Consider the following 17389-nt stretch of genomic DNA (forward strand, 5'->3'; position numbering starts at 1 on the left):
TCTTAGTTATTTCTTGCCTTCTGCTAGGTTTTGAATGTGTTTGCTCTTGCTTCTCTAGTTCTTTTAATTGTGATGTTAGAGTGTCAATTTTAGATCTTTCCTGCTTTCTCTTGTGGGCATTTAGTACTATAAATTTCCCTCTACACACTGCTTTAAATGTGTCCCAGAGATTCTGGTATGTTGTATCTTTGTTCTCATTGGTTTCAAAGAACTTCTTTATTTCTGTCTTCATTTCGTTATGTACCCAGTAGTCATTCAGGAGCAGGTTGTTCAGTTTCCATGTAGTTGAGCAGTTTTGATTGAGTTTCTTAGTCCTGAGTTCTAGTTTGATTGCACTGTGGTCTGAGAGACAGTTTGTTATAATTTCTGTTCTTGTACATTTGCTGAGGAGTGCTTTACTTCCAATTATGTGGTCAATTTTGGAATAAGTGCGATGTGGTGCTGAGAAGAATGTATATTCCGTTGATTTGGGGTGGAGAGTTCTATAGATGTCTATTAGGTCTGCTTGCTGCAGAGCTGAGTTCAATTCCTGGATATCCTTATTAACTTTCTGTCTCGTTGATCTGTCTATTGTTGACAGTGGAGTGTTGAAGTCTCCCATTATTATTGTATGGGAGTCTAAGTCTCTTTGTAAGTCTCTAAGGACTTGCTTTATGAATCTGGGTGCTCCTGTATTGGGTGCATATATATTTAGGATAGTTAGCTCTTCCTGTTGAATTGATCCTTTTACCATTATGTAATGGCCTTCTTTGTCTCTTTTGGTCTTTGATGGGTTAAAGTCTGTTTTATCAGAGACTAGTATTGCAACCCCTGCTTTTTTTTGTTCTCCATTTGCTTGGTAAATCTTCCTCCATCCCTTTATTTTGAGCCTATGTATGTCTCTGCCTGTGAGATGGGTCTCCTGAATACAGCAGACTGATGGGTCTACACTTTTTATCCAGTTTGCCAGTCTGTGTCTTTTAATTGGAGCATTTAGTCCATTTACATTTAAGGTTAAGATTGTTATGTGTGAACTTGATCCTGCCATTATGATATTAACTGGTTATTTTGCTCGTTAGTTGATGCAGTTTCTTCCTAGCCTAAATGGTCTTTACATTTTGGCATGTTTTTGCAATGGCTGGTACCAGTTGTTCCTTTCCATGTTTAGTGCTTCCTTCAGGGTCTCTTGTAAGGCAGGCCTAGTGGTGACAAAATCTCTAAGCATTTGCTTATCTGTAAAGGATTTTATTTCTCTTTCACTTATGAAACTTAGTTTGGCTGGATATGAAATTCTGGGTTTAAAATTCTTTTCTTTAAGAACGTTTAATATTGGCCCCCACTCTCTTCTGGCTTGGAGAGTTTCTGCCGAGAGATCTGCTGTTAGTCTGATGGGCTTCCCTTTGTGGGTAACCCGACCTTTCTCTCTGGCTGCCCTTAAGAATTTTTCCTTCATTTCAACTTTGGTGAATCTGGCAATTATGTGTCTTGGAGTTGCTCTTCTTGAGGAATATCTTTGTGGCGTTCTCTGTATTTCCTGGATTTGAATGTTGGCCTGCCCTACTAGGTTGGGGAAGTTCTCCTGGATGATATCCTGAAGAGTGTTTTCCAACTTGGTTCCATTTTCCCCCTCACTTTCAGGCACCCCAATCAGACGTAGATTTGGTCTTTTTACATCATCCCATACTTCTTGCAGGCTTTGTTCATTTCTTTTTCTTCTTTTTTCTTTTGGTTTCTCTTCTCACTTCATTTCGTTCATTTGATCCTCAATCGCTGATACTCTTTCTTCCAGTTAATCGAGTCGGTTACTGAAGCTTGTGCATTTGTCACGTATTTCTCGTGTCATGGTTTTCATCTCTTTCATTTCGTTTATGACCTTCTCTGCAATAATTACTCTAGCCATCAATTCTTCCACTTTTTTTTCAAGATTTTTAGTTTCTTTGCGCTGGGTACGTAATTCCTCCTTTAGCTCTGAGAAGTTTGATGGACTGAAGTCTTCTTCTCTCATCTCGTCAAAATCCTTCTCCGTCAAGCTTTGATCCATTGCTGGCGATGAGTTGCGCTCCTTTGCCGGGGGAGATGCGCTCTTATTTTTTGACTTTCCAGCTTTTCTGCCCTGCTTTTTCCTCATCTTTGTGGTTTTATCTGCCTCTGGTCTTTGATGATGATGGTGACTTACTGATGGGGTTTTGGTGTAGGTGTCCTTCCTGTTTGATAGTTTTCCTTCTAACAGTCAGGACCCTCAGCTGTAGGTCTGTTGGAGATTGCTTGATGTCCACTCCAGACCCTGTTTGCCTGGGTATCAGCAGCAGAGGCTGCAGAAGATAGAATATTGCTAAACAGCGAGTGTACCTGTCTGATTCTTGCTTTGGAGGCTTCCTCTCAGGGGTGTACTCCACCCTGTGAGGTGTGGGGTGTCAGACTGCCCCTAGTGGCTGATGTCTCCCAGTTAGGCTACTCAGGGGTCAGGGACCCACTTGAGCAGGGAGTCTGTCCCTTCTCAGATCTCAACCTCCGTGTTGGGAGATCCACTGCTCTCTTCAAAGCTGTCAGAAAGAGTCCTTTGCGTCTGCAGAGGTTTCTGCTGCTTTTGGCTTTTGTTGTTGTTTACTGTGCCCTGTCCCCAGAGGTGGAGTCTACAGAGACAGGCAGGTTTCCTTGAGGTGCTGTGAGCTCCACCCAGTTCGAGCTTCCCAGTGGCTTTGTTTACCTACTTAAGCCTCAGCAATGGCGGGCGCCCCTCCCCCAGCCTCGCTGCTCCCTTGCTGCGAGATGGCAGACTGCTGTGCTAGCAATGAGGGAGGCTCCGTGGCTGTGGAACCCTCCCGGCCAGGTGTGGCATATAATCTCCTGGTGTGCCTGTTTGCTTAAAGCACAGTATTGGGGTGGGAGTTACCCGATTTTCCAGGTGTTGTGTGTCTCAGTTCCCCTGGCTAGGAAAAGGGATTCCCTTTCCCCTTGCGCTTCCCAGGTGAGGCGATGCCTCGCCCTGCTTCATCTCTCGCTGGTCAGGCTGCAGCAGCTGACCAGCACCGATTGTCCGGTACTCCCTAGTGAGATGAACCCAGTACCTCAGTTGAAAATGCAGAAATCACCGGTCTTCTGTGTCGCTCGCGCTGGGAGTTGGAGACTGGAGCTGTTCCTATTCGGCCATCTTGTTCCACCCCTCTGGATGGGGTTTTTGTGGGGTGTTTTTTTTTTGATGTTGTTGCTGGTTTCTGTTTATTTGTTTTGCTGTTACCAGTCAGGTCCCTCTTCTGCAGGTCTGCTGCAGTTTGCTGTGGGTCCACTCTAGACCCTGTTCACCTGGTTTTCACCAGTGGAGGTTGCAGAACAACAAAGATTGCTGCCTGCTCCTTCCTCTGGAAGCTTCGTCCCCAATGGGTGCCAACCTGATGCCAGTCAGTACTCTCCTTTATGAGGTGTCTCATGACCCCTGTTGCGAAGTCTCACCAGTCAGGAGGCACAGGATTAGGGGCCCACTTAAGGAAGCAGTCTGACTGACCCTTAGTGGAGCTGGTGTACAGGAATACCCCTCCACCAGATCTTGCTGACTCTTCAGAGCCAGCAGGCAGGAAGGATTAAGTCCTGAAACTGAGACCACAGCCGCCCCTCCCTCCAAATTCTCTATCTCGAGGAGATTAGAGTTCTGTCTGTAAACCCCTTGCTGGAGTTGCTAAAATTCCTGCTGGGTGGCCCTGCCCAGTGAGGAGGGATACATCTGGGTCCCACTTAAAGAAACAGTCTGACCATGATCTGCCACAGCAGCTGTGCTGCGCTGTGGGGAATTCTGCCCAGTCTTCCTGGCACTGGCAGGGAAAAACCATTTACTAGAACCACAGTAATGGTGGTCGCCCCTCCCCTTGGGAACTTGGTCATCTTAGGCAGACTCCAGCCTACTGTGCTGGTCAGCGGGGATTCCAAGCTAGTGGATCTTCGTTTGCGGGGTTCTGTGTGATTGGGACACACTGAGAGAGGCTTCTTGGCTCCCTGGCTTCAGCTCCCTTTCCACAGGAGTGGATGGATCTCCTGCCTCACTGGAGTTCCAGGAGCCACTGGGGTATGCAAAAACTCCTGCAGCTCAGTGCTTACCCGAGCAGCTGCCAGCTCCTGCAGCTGCCATGGGTTTGCACAGCTTTGTGCTTGGGACCCAAGGCCTTGGTGCTGTAGGCTCACAAGAGAATATCCTAATCTGCGGGTTGCAAAAATCTGTGGGAAAAGCGTTCCTCGGGCGGGTAGCACAATCCCTCCCCGCTTCTCTTGGCTAAGGGAGGGAAGTCCCTTTGCCCCTTGCAGTTCCTGGGTGAACCATCACCCCATCCTGCTTTTCCTTGCTCTTTATGGGTCGCACCAACTGCCTAGTCAGTCCCAATGAGAGGATCTGGCTACCTCAGTTGGAAATGCAGAATTAATTCACTGTTTATGATCATCTAGGTAGGAGCTGCAGACCAGAGGTGTTTCTACTCGGCCATCTTGTTCTCTCCCTATATCCTACTCCTTTTACTCTTGTAAATGGTGGCTTTTGATGAAAAGTTTACAGTGTTTTCCTTTTTGGTTTGTCTTTTTTGTGCCTTTAAAAACAATGTTGCTAATCCAAAGACTACGATATTTTCTCTCATTGCTTTTCAGAAACTTTTTTTCTTTTTTCATTTCTATTCGTAATTCACCTGGAATTAATTTTCATAAATGGCATGAAGTAGGCTGTTACACCATTTTTTCACCATTTAGCTATCTGGTTTACTCAGCCCCATTTATTAAAAAACACTACTCTGGCCTGGTTGTTCTGTCATGATCATTCTATTATAAATCAAGTGTCAATATATGTTTAAGTCTGCTTCAGTGCTCTCTATTTTGTTCTCTGTCCTTGCACCAGTGCCACACAGTCTTAAATACGTTAGTTTTATAATAATTTTGATATTTGATAGTATAAATTCCCTAACTCTCTTCTATAAGATCTTCTTGACCGTTATTGACCCTTTCTTTTTTCATATACAATTAGAATAAACTTATTCATTTCAATGACAAAACTACTTGAATTTTATTGGAGATTCAGTATTGAGTCTTCTAATCTACGAACATAGTATATTCCCTCCATTTAAGTATTTCTTCATTTTCCTCAATGTGTGTGCGTGTGTATATATAAAATTATATATATATATATAGTTTTATCTGTGAAGATTTGCACAAATCTGAATCATTTTAAAACCTTTTTTTCTCATACTACAGTATAATGTTTAGTCCTGACACATATCACTATAGACTCTTTTCATTCTTTCTTTTTTTGTTGTTCTTGAATTCAAGTTCTTGACCTTCAAGACAATTTGTGAAATGGTGCTTACTGGTGTATTGGTTATACATTAGATTATTTCTAATGTTTTGGTTAAATGTTGAATAACAAAAAACACTTTGCTTATTTTTCTGGATATATCTTAACAGTTAATGTATTTGTGTATCCAATTCAGATATTTTGTGAAAATTATTTTGATATAATATTGATACTTTTAATAAATATTTCTAATACTTATTTTTCTTTTCTATGTAATATAATGCTGGATAAAGTAAGTTCTCTAAATTTGTAGATGATATTAAGTAAGACATTTTAATTGCTTTTCACTTGAAATTTTTGCATGCTACTTGAAGTAAAACATGATCTTGAAAGTATGAGCAAATATTTTGGCAAAATTATTCTGTCTCTCTAACAATGCAACAGTTTCTTAAAATGAGAAGACTTTATTTTTATTGTGAAGTTTCTAATATTCAGGCGTATTAGTGCTTCTTATTGGGATGCAATGAGAAGTACATTTCTTACAAATCCCTCCCCGCCTCTCTTGGCTAAGGGAGGGAAGTCCCTTTGCCCCTTGCAGTTCCTGGGTGAACCATCACCCCATCCTGCTTTTCCTTGCTCTTTATGGGTCTTTCTATAACAAATGTAAGCAATGTACTTACAAAGGGTAGTCTCAAATAAATTTGTTATGTAAAACATTATTAACTAAAACATGTTCAATAAAAAATGTGTGTTTTTTTGTGTCACTCTATTTAATCTTAGTACCTGTGATCAGGACACCTTGCTCTTATGATATGCCTCTACATTAATCTTAAAGAATATATTAAGATGTTTGTTATAGAAATGAACCAACTAAATGTCACTGTTTTCCTGTTTTAAGGATTCAGATTAATAGTTATCTACTCCATTTGTGTTAGAATATTTTAGCATTATGGGCTTTCCCAGGTCTTAGAACCTAGTTAAAAATGAATAAAGTAGAAATGTTTAGTGTCTAAATTTTAGGCATGAATAAATATCTGTGAATTAATTAGATTCCATTTACATAAAAGCTCAGTATCTAGTAAACTTGCATTCATTGAATTATTATCCACTAATGTCTAATACATACTTTTTTGTATATTCTTTGTACAGGTTAGAAATCTATTATATTTGCCTCACATTTTCTACTTTTCAAACATTACCATTGTGACACACATTAATACGTTAGAATAGGCCTAATTACTGTCACCTGTAATATACAAATTTCAGAGAGGAGTAAATGAACTCAATAGTTTTTATTTTGTGTCCTGCAATGTTGCACAAATATGATGATATGTACAAACATATAAAAAATAAAAGAACACAAATATATAGTCAAGGTGTATTTAATTCTACTTTGTCAGACTAACTGAAAAGATTTCTAGGCTCTTTTCAAATGAGCTTGAACAAATAACAATAATGAGATAAAGGAATTACTCTAAAATATATTGAGGATATCTGTATGCAATTTTTCCCAATTTTTCTGTAATTCAGATCCCTTTTCGTCAACTTATTTTTTCTATATTAATGAGCTATTTGAAATTATAGGTTTTGTTTTGCCTTTTCAGTGTCATTTATCCAAGTTCAACTTCTTCATAGACACCTCAAACTGAATATGGGTAAAGTAAAAGTGTTTTTTAAAATCTCATTTAATGGTATATTCATTGTCTCTCCATTGATCAAGCCAAAACTCGACATCACCATTGCCTGACTCCCTCTCCATTTACCCTCACAATTAGTCATCACCATCTTCTGTCACTTAAACATCATAACTCTCCCTGGAAAGTGCCCATGCTTTTCCATGATTTTCATTAACTCAAGAATGACATATTCTTGTCTGTTAGTCTTGGAATAAAGCTTACATTTCTTATGTCACCAGCTTCTTCTCCCTTTACCCATGAATATATAACCCATATCTTGAAATGAACTTCTTTTATTTCTGGCCCTTGAGACACATTGCTTCCCCTGCCTCCAATATTCCTTGGCCAACTTCTAATCAGTTTTTTTCATCTCATCTAAGAATAATCTTCATCCAGGAAAAGCTTTTGCTGGCCAGTGCTTAGCAAGGCTGTATTTGGTGTCTCCATCTGTGGTAACTGATTTTATTTGGATGAGACTAACATTAAATCATTGAACTCAGAATAAGCAATTGCCCTCCATAAGGCAGATGGGCCTCATCTAATAACTTGAATGTCTAGATAAAAGAAAAAGACCAACATCCCAAACAAGAAGAAATTCTTCAGCAGATGGCCTTCAGAGTTTCATCTACATCATCAGCTCTCCTGGATCTCTGCTTGCCAGCCTTTGGACTTGAACTGCACCATCAGCTTTCCTGGGTCTCTGGGATGTCAGCCTTCAGACTGGAACTGCACCACTGGCTCTGCTAGGTCTTGAGCTTGCTTGCCCACACTGAAGAAATTTGGGCTTCCCAGCCTCCATAGTTGTGTGAGCCAATTCCTTACAATAAATCTGTGTTTGTCTCTCTCTTTCTCTGTCTCTATTTCTGTGTGTCTACCCATCAGTCTCTGTCTGTCTCTAGATATATATGTGCATATACAGTCATGTGCCATGTAACATTTCAGTCAATGATAGGCTGCATACATGATGGTGATCCCATGAGACTATAATACAATATTTTTACTATGCTTTTTCTATATTTAGATATGGTGAGATTCACAAATACTTGCCATCGTGCTATAATTACTTACAATATTCAGTACAGTAACATGCTGTACAAGTTTGTAGCCTAAGAGCAATAGGCTACACTGTGCAGCCTAAGTGTGTAGTAAGCTGTACCATCTAGGTGTGTGTAAGTACACTCTATGCTGTTTGCACAAGGACAATATTGCCTAATGACACATTTCCCAAAATGTATCCACATTGTTAAGTGACATGACTCTGTGTGTGTGTGTGTGTGTGTGTGTGTGTGTGTGTGTGTGTATTGTTGGTCTGTTTCTCTGGAGAACCCTAATATACCACCATACCATAGCTGTCATCGCACTATATCTTATAATTATCTTTCTTTCTTACTAAAGCACAAGCTCCCTAAGAGGAAGGATTATGCTGTTCTTTTTCACTACTAGAACCCAAGTAACTAACACAGTTCCTGTCATTGAATAAATTTTAACTTCAGGTAACATTACTACCATACCTACTCCACTAGACTACTCTTTCTAAAACATAATTGATTATTTAATTCTCCTAAATTAAGACAATTTTTAAGTCAAACAGTTGCGTTTCTTTCATTAAAATGTTCTGTGAACACCAAATGTGCTGTAACATTTTAGTAAAATACGTTAAATAGAAAGAAAGATGAAAATTTTACAAAAGCAAGCTGAATCCTAAGTCCAGACTTTGGAGTCTGTCAGAGACTGCTGTAAAATAAAATGAAGAAATATAATGGGCCTTTATCATCTATAATACACAATTCTTTTCTTGAAAAATTCCCAGCACTTCACTTTTATGAGAGGAGTAAGAAAGTTATAAATAAATATATGAAACAGTGTGTGTGCTTTTTGTGTGTATGGATATGTGTGAATGATTCATGCAGTACTTAAAATGAAACAGTACAGTGTGGAGGAAATTTCATAAGACATATTGAGGATAAGAGAAAAAGTCTTAATATTTGAGTTCCTTCAATTTCCTTTATTTCAAAGGCAAATGCATTTGTGTATCTAGGATAAATGTTTAATAATTATTTATTTCTCCTCCTCATAAACCAGAAGTTAATAAGTTCACCAACCTTAAAATAAAACATTAGACTTTTAGTTTTAACTCCAACATGCAAATAACTTGGAAGTCATTATCCTAACCAACCTTATGGCACAAAGTACGCGAAGAAATAGAGTATCAATTATTTTTCGTGGACCCATCAGTGAATTGGGTTCACAGGGCAAACTTGTGTCCCTAAAATGTAAAGAAAGTTGTGAATACAGAAAATCACAGTCAAGGTCTGCCTACCTGAGATAGAAGCTATTGGAGCAAGATATGAATAGGAAGACTTAAATTGTAATTACAACAAATTGCTGGAGGCTGAGTGTAGACTAGTTTGAGAGTAAGAAATTCCTGGTAGCTTCGTTCTTAATGAGGCCCAACATTTTTGTAGTTTTTTATATACAGGAATCCCACCAGGTTCTTACAGTAAAGAATTAAGAAAATTCCCCTCACACCTATGGAAGAGAAAAGGGAAGAGCAACCATTATGAAATATGCACAGGGCATTCTTCATAACAAAGGCCTAACCTCCTAGGAAAAAGACTACCAGAGACAAATCCCACTTATGGGGGAGACATTAACTAACTCCAGTGCCTGTTAAGCATTCTGTCTTACCTAAGGATGGAGGATTCTAAGAAATGCTTGAAAATGTCGCAGTTCAGGGATACAAACCCACTAAAAGGCTGATATTTAATTATAAGATTATACAATCCCCTTTTATACTTTACCAACAATATCAACTTGACTCTAGTATAATAACAGAATATTACAGTCCAAATAATTTATTATGTAGACTATCTAAGGAGAAGGTATCAGAGACTCTCAAGTTCAACAGAAGAGACAAAAACAAGAACAACTATTAGAGTTTAAAACCTTTGGCACATAACAAAAGCAGACATTAAAGACACCTCAACTCCTGGCCAGATTACCATGAAACCTCACATTAAATACCATTTTCATCAATTCCTTTTTCTATGCATTTCCCCCAAGCTTTATTTAGGTATAATTGACAAATAACAAGTGTATACATTAAATTGATTATTTGATATATGATACACTGTAAAATGATTACCACAATCAAATTAATTGACACATCCATGGCCACACATCATTACCATTATGTGTAGGAGTTGGGAGGGTAGGTGAAGACACTTAAGATTTACTCTTTTAGCAAATTTCAAATATAAAATGCACTATGATTAATTATAGCCTCCAAGATGTACATCAGATCACCAGAATATATTCATCTTGTAATTGAAATTTTGTACCCTTTAACCAACCTTTCTTTATTCTTCCATGCCCTGGCAACCACTGTTCTGCCTATGCCTCCATGAGTCTGATTCATTAAGATTCCACATATGAGTAAGATCATACTGTTGCAAGACTTCTTCTTAGTTCAGCTAAAGACGGGGTTCTTGTTCCATAGCCATGAAAATTTAGGCTTGAAGACTATTTGAAAAGTTAGTAGGACAGGGTTTTATTGGATGAAAAGGAAGAAAAGGGGAAACAGAGACTCTCTGCAAAGCCTGAGTCCCTGCTGGTGCTCTTCCTACCTTGCCATTTGAATTCCAGTTTCACACAGGAAGAGGAGGGACCAGGCTCCTCCCCACTGCAAACAGCATGAACTTATGTGGCTCTACTCCAGCGTGCATTCCTCCCAGTGTGCAGGTGGGTTGGAGACTCTGCCAGGGAGCCCTTACCACCTGGCTATCTCATTCCCAACCCTTAAGAAGTACGTCTAACTGCTGTTAGAATAAGGATAAGGATAAAGACCCATCTTAAGTGCTTCCTGCTGACAGAGGGGGCTGTTTAGGGGAAAAGGGCAGTCAGAGTTCCCTCAGAGGCCTATTTAAAGCTTCCCAGCAGAAAGGACTATCATCAGAGGCTCTGGTTGAACACCACTTGAAGTTTGATGGCCTGAAAGAAAGAAGAGACAAAGTTTTTAGAAAACATGTATTAAAATGAAACAAGGGGAGGGGTAAAGACAGCTCAAAAATTCTGAGGCCTTTTTCCAGTTTGCACAGGGAAGGGGAGGTCAAAAGCCTGACTGGTAAAAAAAAAAAACTTTACCCTTTTGCTGGCGTGTTGGGCTTCTGGGTTCCCTTCCCGTTAGCCCAACCCTAAGCCTAGCAGTTTAAAGTTTAGGAAATTAACTTTTTCCAGTTTGGAGGATGCATCTGAGGAAATTGTCCCATAGTAAAAAGACACGATTACCTATCTGTGAAAAGAAAACCGAGTAGGAGAAAGGAAAAAAGAAGGCATGTTTTCAAAAAGTCCCAGAAGTTTAGGATGTATTTGAAAGGGGTACAGACTGAAAATAAATGGCTACCCGTTTAGAAAGAGGGGATCAGGTTTCCCTTGTTCCCTTCTCTTCCTAGCAGATACCAAGGATACTTGAGGGAGAGAAGGAAGAGCATCCTCTTTCCTTCTTCTGTCCTTGCATCCCTGAGTCCTGGCAAACTTGGCAGGTGCCACCATAAGTGCTAAAGTGGCTTGCACCCATTAAGTGTGTGTGTGTGTGGGGGGGGTTACTAAAGAATAGGAATTGTCTGCTCTCATCTATGTCTTTTTTCCACCTACTGTTAGTAGCCTTATATTTCCTAGACCTCATTTATGCCATGGATACTAATGTGAGTGGCCTTTATCCATGAAACAGGAAGCTTGGGTTAATCAGCAGGAATCAGCCATGCTCACCTGCACTGTGCCTTTCAACTTCAGTTATTATCTGCCTCTGAATCCCTCAAATCCAGTTTTCTTTCCTAGGGCTTTGATCCAAAGCTTAGAATTGCGTTTGGGATGCTAAGGTGAAACTGTGGAACTGAGTGCTCCTCCAACAATGGAGAGAAAAGTATGTCATGTGACAAACCCAGAAAACTGGTGGCTATAGTTAAGCTTGCTAGGATTTAGGTGCATGGTGCTGGTCTTTGGTTAGCTCCCTTAGTCTTAATTTTCAAAAAAAAAAAAAAAAAAAAAAAAAACCTCTGAGTGATGGGCATCTTGTTTATTCCCATCACCTGGCAAGATTTGCAGGATAGTTGCTCAGAACCAGAATGTTGATCCAGATTTCTACAATATCCATCCCTTTTGTTCTTTCTGAACTGCAGCTGGAGATTGCTGGTTGGTTCACAGGAACAAGCAGGGTTAGTCTAAAAATGTAGGCAAAAATGTAAAAACAACTAATGAGTTTAGAATTTAATGACAAATGTATGATAAGTTTTTGGAACATAATTTCTCTCTCCATTCCTCATTTTTGTTAAAAGCAACAACAAAAACAACGTATTATCATAGGACTGAGTGGTTTGCAAAATAGACTTTAGTTTTATACTTGGCCTCATTATTTGCATGAAGTGCAGCACGAATACCTAGTTCTACACAGGCCTTTTGGATTGGCTTTAATGGAACTCTATTCCACAGGGAATCTCAGCTAAGACCTTTTAAAGTCAAGCCCAGCCATAGGTTTGTATCCTCAAATATCTGTGAATTTGGTGATCCTTTCCTCTTAAGGTCCCAAGATAAACTTGGAGCTTCTGGATCTGTTGGAAAGTGATATTCTTCTGACTATAGGACAGGAACCACGTACAGGGACTGTGTAGGCAAGGGTATAAGGCCAGTTTCTTCCAGGGGAGTTTATCAGCTCTGCAAGTTGAGGTTTACTCCTTAAAGGCAAGTACAACTTTCCAGTCAAAGCCTTGGTAAAATAACCAGTTTTTCCAATTGTGTTCTGTTTCAAAAGAAAATGGATTTTTATTGCAATGATACAAACACCTATATTGCCATAAGTTAAGAATATTCACAGATAGTTTTTAAATTCTAGAGGAACCAGGCAGAGGGAAACAAACATGCTCCAAATCTTGACCACAGGAGTATACCTCACTCAATTATTAAAGGATGTAAATAGTTTAAAATAAGTTTCATTGACTCTGAAAAACGAAACATAGATAAAGAATATCCCAAGCAAAAATAAAAAAAGATTGCCTCAGCTTTCTGAGTTCAGTCCATTTCTATTTCCAGCAGTCTCAATTACATGTTATAATGTTAACTCCTAGCAATTTTTAACTTTAATGTACAACCTGATAAGTTGCTTTAAATGGTTGCTAGGTGAATAATTAAGGGCATGTTTAGTTCCATATGTCAGGTCTCACCAAATCTGAAGCCAGCAAGTCAAATCATTCTCAAAACCCAAAAAGCAGTTTGTAACCTCAAAACACTTTGCAAACCTTGCATCTGACCTGCACAATTTAGTTCACCTATTTACATTTTAATTACACTTGCATTTTACCAATAATCTTTACAGCTGTTTTTATTTCTCAAAGATTAAAGTCTCATGAACTGAAAGGTACCATAGCTTTTGTCTTCCCTTTAAAAAATATTAGATCCAAGTGCTTGTCTTCTTTTAGGCCAAATTAATTAGAGCTCTTTTTACAGACATTATACACAATACACACACAGACAGGCAGAAGAAAACCCATTCCCCACAAGATTCTTTTTCACAACCAAAACTTGCTTAAAAGTTAACTGCTGATGGTGTGAAGAAGAAAGAATAAAAGTTCTAAAATGCTTGGGGAAAAAGCTGTTATTCTTATGCAAGTGGTTCTTCCACCAGGAGAAAAGCTTAATTACAGCCCAATGCAGTTGAAACCCTTGGCTGTTGAAGGGAAGGGGAAGGTTCTGGCAGCACGTGGTGGGGAATGCCAGTGCAGGGCCCTTGGGCCATGCATGCCAGTGTCAGCAGAGAGAGGACGGTAGCAAGGGGAGGGGGAATCCCATGCTGGTCTGTCCAGAAAAAGAAAAAAAAAAAGGCCATGGAGACTGAGGTTGGTCTTCCCGACCCCTAAGAGCAACAGGAGTGGTGGCACAGTTTCTCCTAGTGTCAGAAGTCCAAGGATGAAAAGGCTTAGAAACAAGAGGGAAAAAGATTTATTGGTTTGCATTTCACTCACCGCTTCTCCAGCCCCTACATTGCATGCCAAAACTGTTGCAGAACTTTTTCTCAGTTCAGCTAAAGTCGGAGTCCTTGTCTCACAACCATGAAAATTTAGGCTCACAGACGATTTGAAGAGTGAGTAGGGCAGGATTTCATTGGGTAAAAAGGAAGAAAACTGGAAACAGGGGCCCTCCGCACAGACTGAGTCCCTACTGGTGTGCTTTCCAACTTGCAGGTTGAATCTCAGGTTCCCCACACGAAGAGGAGGGGCCAGGATCCTCCCCACTGCAAATAGTGTGAACTTCTGTGACTCCACCCCAGAGTGCATTCCTCCCAGTGCACAGGTTGGTCAGAGTCTTTGCCAGGGAGCTTTTCCCACCTGGCGGTCTCAATACAGCATTCATTTTTCCATGTCTGGTGAATTTCATTTAGCAAAATGTCCTCAAGGTTCATGCATGTTTTGTAGATTACAAGATTTCCCTTTTTGTGGCTGAATTACACATAATATAACTCTCTCTCTCTCTCTCTCTCTCTCTCTCTATATATATATATATATATATAACATATAATGTTATAAATATATAACGTTTTTCTTTTTCATTCATTCCTTGACAGCCACTTAGGTTGTTTCTATGTTTTGGCTATTGTAAATAATACTGCAATGAACATGGGAGTGAAGATATCTCTTCAAAATACTGATTTTATTTCCAAACACCCAGAAGTGGGATTGCTGGGTCCTGTGGTAGTTCTATTTTTAATTTTTTGAGGAATCTTTATATTGTTTTCCATAATGGCTGTGCCAACTTACATTGCCATCTACAATATGCAAGGGTTGCCTTTCCTCCACTCCTACATCAACCCCTGTTATCCCTTGTTTGGTTTTTAAAAATAATAGCCATTCTAACAGATGTGAGGTGATACTATAGTTTTGATTTGCATTTCATTGGTGATTAGTTATATTGTGCACATTTTCATATATCAGTTGGCAATGTTTATGTCTCATTTTTCAATATGTTTTTTAAAGAGTTCACTTGGGCCAAAGTGAAGATAGCTGCCTGGAAGTCTCAGAATCAAGCAGCCTTGGATATGAGCTCTGTTTGGACTTTCAAAAAAAAAAATACAAAGAAAAGCAAGTTTTTTTTTTTTTTTTTTGAGACGGAGTCTTGCTGTGTCGCCCAGGCTGGAGTGCAGTGGCCAGATCTCAGCTCATTGCAAGCTCCGCCTCCCGGGTTTTTACGCCATTCTCCTGCCTCAGCCTCCCGAGTAGCTGGGACTACAGGCGCCCACCACCTCGCCCGGCTAGTTTTTTTTTTTTGTATTTTTTAGTAGAGACGGGGTTTCACCGTGTTAGCCAGGATGGTCTCGAACTCCTGACGTTGTGATCCGCCCGTCTCGGCCTCCCAAAGTGCTGGGATTACAGGCTTGAGCCACCGCGCCCGGCCAGAAAAGCAAGTTTTTAATGGCAAAAAAAAAAAAAAAAAAAAAAAATGGTCACAGGGCTGATACAAAGTTGTTTGTCAGGAATTCTAACTGATTTACAGAAATAGCATTGATTAGTGTTTGGCTGTACATTGTTAAGCTATAGCATATGGGTTAGTGTCTATGTGGCATTGTTAGGTAAATTTATAGCCACTTGTTACAATAGCAAGCAGTTTCAACAGATAAATACATAGCTCAAAGGGGAAGGCAAAACATGATTGCTGTCTTATTTTAATGTTTCTCTGGGCCTCATAATTTAAAAGGACTCAGTTGCTCAGATAAAAGTTATTTTTTTATTCACCCATTTTTATAAAAAAAAAAAATCTTTCTTCTGAATGTACTGATGAGCAGAACCTGAGTGCCAACCTGTCCATCATTGCCAAGAAGGCTAATTCCCAGGATATACTGTCAAAGTCATTGATCTACAGCAGCTGTTGCTTGCTGGATCATCTCTAGTCTTCAGGGTACCACGAACTCAGTTATTTCAGGAGAAGTAAAACAAGAGGTAAGCAGTAGAAATACTATGAACATAATTATTATATTTAAAAAGAAGATGTATATGCCAGTATAAAAATAAAGCATATATCATTCAGGCATAAACTAAAAAATTATAAATAAAATTAAAATCAGGTCCTTTTTGAGATACTTGTAGCCCAAAAATAATTCAGGATTTAGTATAAATTATAAGAAAATAATTTTTAAAAACTCAAAAAAAAAAAAAAAGGACAAAGCCAGAATCTAATAAAAGATGTACATACCTTTTTTTCTCTCCAGTTCACCATTTCTACCAAGATAAATCTTAGCAGGACCAATTTATTTGTAAAATGAGTTTTAGTATCATACTTGGCCTGATTATTTGCATAAAGTGCAACAAGAGCAGTGAATGGCCATGTAGGCTGTTTTAAATTCGGCTTTGTTGGAACTTTTGTATAAAGAATCTAAGATTTGACTTTTAAAAGCTTTGAGTGTAGGAAGCCAACCCAAACATTTGCTACCAGGCTATCTATAACACCTGTGTAAGTTGGGTGAATTGCTCTCTTTTCAAGGTCCCAAAATATCTTGGAATTCATAGGACTGTCAAAAAAGGGACATTTTTTACTTAACACAAAGCCAGAAACCTTGTAAGGGAACCATGTAGGCAAAGTATTAGGCCAGTTTTTCCAAAGAGCCTTTTATCAGTTCTATAAAGTAAACCTTAATTCTTCAAAACAGTCTGGTCATATCTTAAAACATTCCTTTCCAATCAGAGCCTTTGTAAAATAACTGGTGAAAAAAGGAAAAGAGATTCTTATTGAACTTATCCAAATTATTATTTTCCCAAGTTACAAGTAATTTTTAAATTTTGGAGAAATCAAATTGAGAGAAAAATAAAGGTTTCAATTTTGCTCACAAATGTAAAAAATATAAAACATGAGAAATATATAATAAATATAAAATATAAAAATATATGAAATATAAAAATAGCATTTTGGAGCTATTCAAGTTATAATTTTTATATTATATTATTTTTAACTTACTTATTTAAGTTATAAATAGCTCCAAAGAAAGACTTTTCTTGACTCTGGAAAATAGAACATAAAAAGAATCAGCAATGTTCTAAACAAAAATGTCATAAAAATTTAGTCCTCTATTAGTTTCATGTAATTAACTTTCATTTCACCTGATGTTGGATTAGCAACTGCATGAATACACAAGCTTTCAAATGAGAGTTTTGGAAGATTATACTTAGTCCAATGGTATGATCTCCAAAGTTATCAGAAAAACCTGTACTCAAGAGTACTTGTCAAGGACTTTTCAATAAATTTTCCTTGAAGAAGCAGTAAATTTTGGACTGTAGCTGATTATAAACCACATCTTGAGAGAAATCAAGGTAAAGTAATCTATGAATGACAAAAGGCTTAGAATAGCCATGATTAAAAATGCAATTGACTAGAAAATTTGATTACTTTTGTGCCATACAGCAGTTTAACATAAATATCACAATTATTGGTAATA

At 38.7% G+C, this 17389-nt stretch overlaps 1 long non-coding RNA gene across 1 annotated transcript in view; it reads right to left on the reverse strand.

Annotated features, from left to right (window-relative positions):
- Positions 1–8908: 8908 nt before the first annotated feature.
- Positions 8909–17389, reverse strand: part of LOC144338696 (uncharacterized) — a 63032-nt gene continuing 54551 nt past the window's right edge. The window contains exons 2-3 of the long non-coding RNA XR_013412991.1: positions 12006–12137; positions 8909–10908 (exon numbers count right to left, since the gene is read on the reverse strand). This is a non-coding gene — a long non-coding RNA (uncharacterized LOC144338696). The remainder of the gene's footprint in view (positions 10909–12005; positions 12138–17389) is intronic.

This window comes from Macaca mulatta, chromosome X (assembly GCF_049350105.2).
Source record: "Macaca mulatta isolate MMU2019108-1 chromosome X, T2T-MMU8v2.0, whole genome shotgun sequence".
Classification (NCBI taxonomy): domain Eukaryota; kingdom Metazoa; phylum Chordata; class Mammalia; order Primates; family Cercopithecidae; genus Macaca; species Macaca mulatta.